This window comes from Manis javanica, chromosome 13 (genome assembly GCF_040802235.1).
Source record: "Manis javanica isolate MJ-LG chromosome 13, MJ_LKY, whole genome shotgun sequence".
NCBI classification, from domain to species: Eukaryota; Metazoa; Chordata; class Mammalia; order Pholidota; family Manidae; genus Manis; species Manis javanica.
Window position 1 is genome coordinate 73,534,331 of NC_133168.1, and position 4,695 is coordinate 73,539,025.

Sequence of the window (4,695 nt, forward strand, 5' to 3'; positions counted from 1 at the left end):
AGACTTATTCCTTTGACATCAAGCTTTATCCCCTATTGTGATATGCATTACTATAACTTCAGTAATGGTGATTTACAGTGGAGTAGACTTGGATTCCTAAGAGCTTTTCCTGAGAGTGCATTTTGGTAGAGGGGAAGAAGGAAAGAGCGTAAGCAGGTTGGGAACTGGGTGTGGCGCCAATAGGCAGATGTGCTATGGAGTCAGGGAAGGACCAGGGCCTGGGAGGTAGGGTTCACCAGCCTCAATGTTTTATCTAAGGTCTTCCTTTTTGGGCATCTCACTTGATTTAAGGACAGAGCTAATGAGCTCATGCTTATATAGAACACAGAGAAGAGTTCTTTCCCAGGACACTCACTTTTTTGTCCCTAACTCTGGCCAGAAACACATAAAAGAAGATTCTGGCAAGAAATGAATGGCTCTACAAAGGCAATCTTTGCCCCTAGAAAAAAGTCAAAGGATGGTGCCTGCTGAGGGGTGTCTGGGTCCCAACTTCAAAGTCAAGATGAACTGAATTCAAGGGCTGCCCGGAGTCCCTGTAGGGTGGGTGGGTGGTGGGAAAGGGAGCCTGCAGGGCTGCTGCCTGCAAGGCAGGTCACTGAGCCCAGAGCCATGCAGGAATGGGAAAGCAGAGTTGAATTTTGAAGTGGAAAAGTATATTTTTCTCCAAGATATATATGAATGTTGGCACCACAAAATGAAGCAAGCCCTGGGAGCTCAGCCCCGGGGGTCCCAGGAGAAGCAGGAGCGGCTGATGCCAACCAGCCCTGGCTGAGGGCTTCAGGTGTGCGTTTGATCCAACAATCCAAGTGCTGCACAAGCCATAGGCTACAGCTCCCAGATTTCACAGGTAAGAACGCAGAGGCTGAGCGCTGACATGATTTGCCCGAGGCCACCTTACCAGTCAGAGAAAAGCTGAGTTATTGCACCAAACTAGGAGAGAAAGGTTTTACACAAATGAGGACACACGATTTATTACTCTTAGGAAAATATTGTCAGAGGATTATGATTCCTTCTTTTCCAGAGATTGAGAATTCTTGCTCTGGAGCCAACCTATAAAGTGTCCCATTTGAGCCTGCAAATCTAGAAAATTCCCCTTCTGGGTGATCCATGCACAGAGTGTACCCAGGAACCAGAGCTGTTTACCCATGGACCTTGTGCCCACTTCAGTGGGCATCTGGGGGCTGGGGGTGGATATATTGTACTGCAGACAACTCCCAGAGGCCACTTACTAGAGCTGCGGCCTCAGGGGGAAAATCTTTTGTGCTTCTCTGTGAGGCTTTGGAAAAGGCTGCTGCTTCCTGTCTGCCGTGGGACTCAGGGCATCAGGTCAATGCTGATCAAACATAAGGAGAAGGCAGGTCCAGATTTTGATAGAAAAGTAGATAAATGTTCCCTTCTTCTGTGACTTAAAAAAAAAAAGAAACACAATTCTACCTTAAAGATTTAAACATTATTAATAATTGCCATGTATAGAACACCCACTGAGTGTGTCTGGAGTTTACAAACATTTTTTTCAAATCTGATTAGGAATGGCTTGGTGGGACATAACAGACACACACTATATACACAGCCCTAAGGAAAGAGGTCACAGGGGACCTCAGAGAACTAATGACAGGGAACTGAGCTGTATGGGGGTCAATGGCTGTGGCCTCCAGGCACCTCCTCTGGTTCTTCCTGTACACCTGTGCTGGGGGCCGGTGGCCTCACCTGCTCACCCGGCTCGTGAGCTCACATCTGACTGCCACTCCGGGGCTCTGAGCCTGGCCTCCGCTTTCCATGAAGTACAACTCCAACTTCTGGGCTTCTTAGTTCCTAACCTCAAGAGGTAGTGGAATAGGCTCACCTGAGCCTGTGGGTTAGGCCACTGGGGTCCAGTCCACTCTGGTCCAACCCACTACAGAAGAGGGTAATGTATTCGTGGCCACCTCGGACCAACCCTGCCCCCGGCTTCTGAGCAGTTCCAAACGAGGGGTGTGGGCAGCAAGGTCCTCCAAACATGTTTACCACTCATTGTAGTAGGGAGGTATTATTATTTTCACTTCACATATGAAGGGAGGGGCTGAAAATATTTGCCCACAGTCACACATTTAGCTAGTGCAGAATAGGAATTGGAACTTAGGTCCATTTATGTCTTATATCTATCGCTGCACTAACAAACTAGCCCAAAAGTTGGTGGCATAAAGCAGAACCAGTTTGCCTGCCCCCAGGTGTGCAGCACCCTGACTTCCCTCAGGGGGCTGCAGCTCTCCCTCCTGTCTGCCGCCCAGCTGGGCCGCCTCTGCTCTGGCCTCCCACTGCCAGGGCCCCACTTCTCTCATGAGACCTCGTTCTCAGGGTCTCTCTCGGTTCCCCCAACAAGGCAGAGGGATTTTTTTGTGGCACCTCAGGACTCCGCCTGAGTGAAAATGGAGGCCACAAGGCAGACTGAAGCTTAGCTCTGGGCGTGAAATAACATCACTGCTTTTACTTCTGTTGGTCAAAGCAGAGCAAAGGGCCTTCCCAGGCGGAAGGGGAGGGACAATGGACTCCACTTTGGACAAGAAGAGAGACAACATCCCATCTCAAAAGGGCATAAGGATCAGCCAGGACTTCGGTGGCCACCTTTGGAAACAACCTTCCACAGCCCCATGCACTTTGACGCCAAGCACACCAGGAGTGGGATGCCAATGCCCTTCTGACGTCATCAGAGCCTCTTTCAAGGACAGCCTGCATCCAAGCTGGGGGTGCAGGGCCAATGGGAACACCTCCCTTTCAGTTATTTAACAGGCTTGGTGTCCTCTGTGGGCCCAGCCCTAAGCTAGACAACAAGAAGGTACAGATGGTGAGACCCGGCCCCTGCCTTCCCAGAGATCATTGTCAGGACCTGTGCTGACTGACCTGGAACCGAGTAATGCCCAGAGCCCACAGGAGAACAATGAGAACTTTGGAAAGCAGGAAGCCCGTGGGTTGCCAGTTAACAGCCTAAGACCTATTAGGCACCTTATTTTTCTAGGCATTCTGTCAGATGGGGCTACTCAGAGGCCTTAGAAAATAAAACTTTGAAGTGGGAAGTTATTAAGCCCATAATTTTTTTAAAAATGTGAAATGATTTTATAAAGAAAAAAATCCTCTCTGCCTCTCAGGTTGGAAACAGTCAGAAACTGGGATGAGGAGCAGAGGCCGGAGACTGGGGTGCGTCTGTTTACCAGTGGCGGACACCAAAACCCCAGCCTGAAGCAGCTGGGGGAATCCAGGGATGACAAGCTCTCCTGCTGCTGAACCTACATCCCGTCACTGATTACATTCAACCCTCGGGAGGGCAGGGCGCTCACAAGCCCCTCCCTGCCAGTCTGAGACAGCCGGAGGAGCAGGTCCCTTGGTCCCAGGACAGACCCTGGGGCTCCCAGCATACAACCTTTTGCTGCCACTGGTATAAGCCTGTTTGTCCTGAGAAGCCAGTTGCTTTCCTTCACCCACCTGTTACTTGGAGGGTGAACCCTGACACCCACCCCAAGGTTGCTCTTTGTGCCCCCATCCATTACGAGGTCCTCCCAGGTGCTACCTATGTGTGGGAGAGCACAGAGCCATCCCAGGGACACTGAAGCACAGAGCTGCTTCTCTCGGGAAGCTCACAGCTTAGCAGAGAAGATAGAAACACAAATGTCTATGTGGACACCAAAGAATATCTAGAAGTTCACTGCTTATCAATCAGCAGGTTCTAGTTTCTTCTACAGTTCAGAACTTGCTGTCTCTTTGCCTGTGTGCGTGAATGCAGTGCGTCCTCAGAGGTTTCTGTAGGTGGCCAATCATACCAGGAGGTGCAGACTTCCGCTGCCCGCTGATTGCTAAGGGGCCTGAGGCGCTGATCTCTGTGCTGCAGCCAAAAGCCCAGTAAATAAATTATCTGCACCTCCAGGTGTGTGGAAACCAGGCTGTGAGGAGTGAAGACGGGATCTAACCACAGGGGTTGGAAGATCTTACCTGATGCTGATGGCTTGTACCAAAGGGCTTCATAACTGGCAGCTGGAATACTTTATATAAGGAAGTTGGCTTCCCCAAAACCTCACAGGTCTAATTACCCAACCCTGGACATGCCTAGGGGTGGAGGAGCCTGGGAAGGAAGCGAGGCATAAGAGAAATTATTTTAGAGCCTGAACAGGATTTCTACAAGGGCTGTGTACCACGAGGATAACTTCATGGTTATTTCTTTCTACTTAATGGACCTGAACTGAGTGTTTTATTCCTACTGGAGTAAAGGGTGAGTCGGCGCTGTCTGTGCTGCCTGACCTGAGAGGACACCTTGTCATCTGTGCCCTTTCACCCCACGTTCCCCGCCCCTGCTCCTTCCCCCCTTTTCTCCTTTTGCTTCCCTCACCCTCTAGATTTCATACCCTCCTTTTTATCTTGGATTACCCACAAAATACAAATCAGGTCTCATAAGGATAACATAGGAAGGTGTTTCTCCATGACACCTGCAGCCTTGTGCCTAGTAGGCCTCTTCCTTGAGGCTCCAGAGGCTGGTAAAGGCTTCCTTAGTTCTGAAAGCAGCCTGAGGCATGGCTTAGAAGAGGCCTCACAGGATCTTTCCAAGCATCAGATCAGCCACCTCTCCTGAGGGATTCCAGTTGCAAGTCTGAGTCATGAGCAGATTCCATCCTCAGTCATGCAGCTCCCACTGGGGACATGCCTGAACCCAGCCTTCTCATGGTAAAGTGC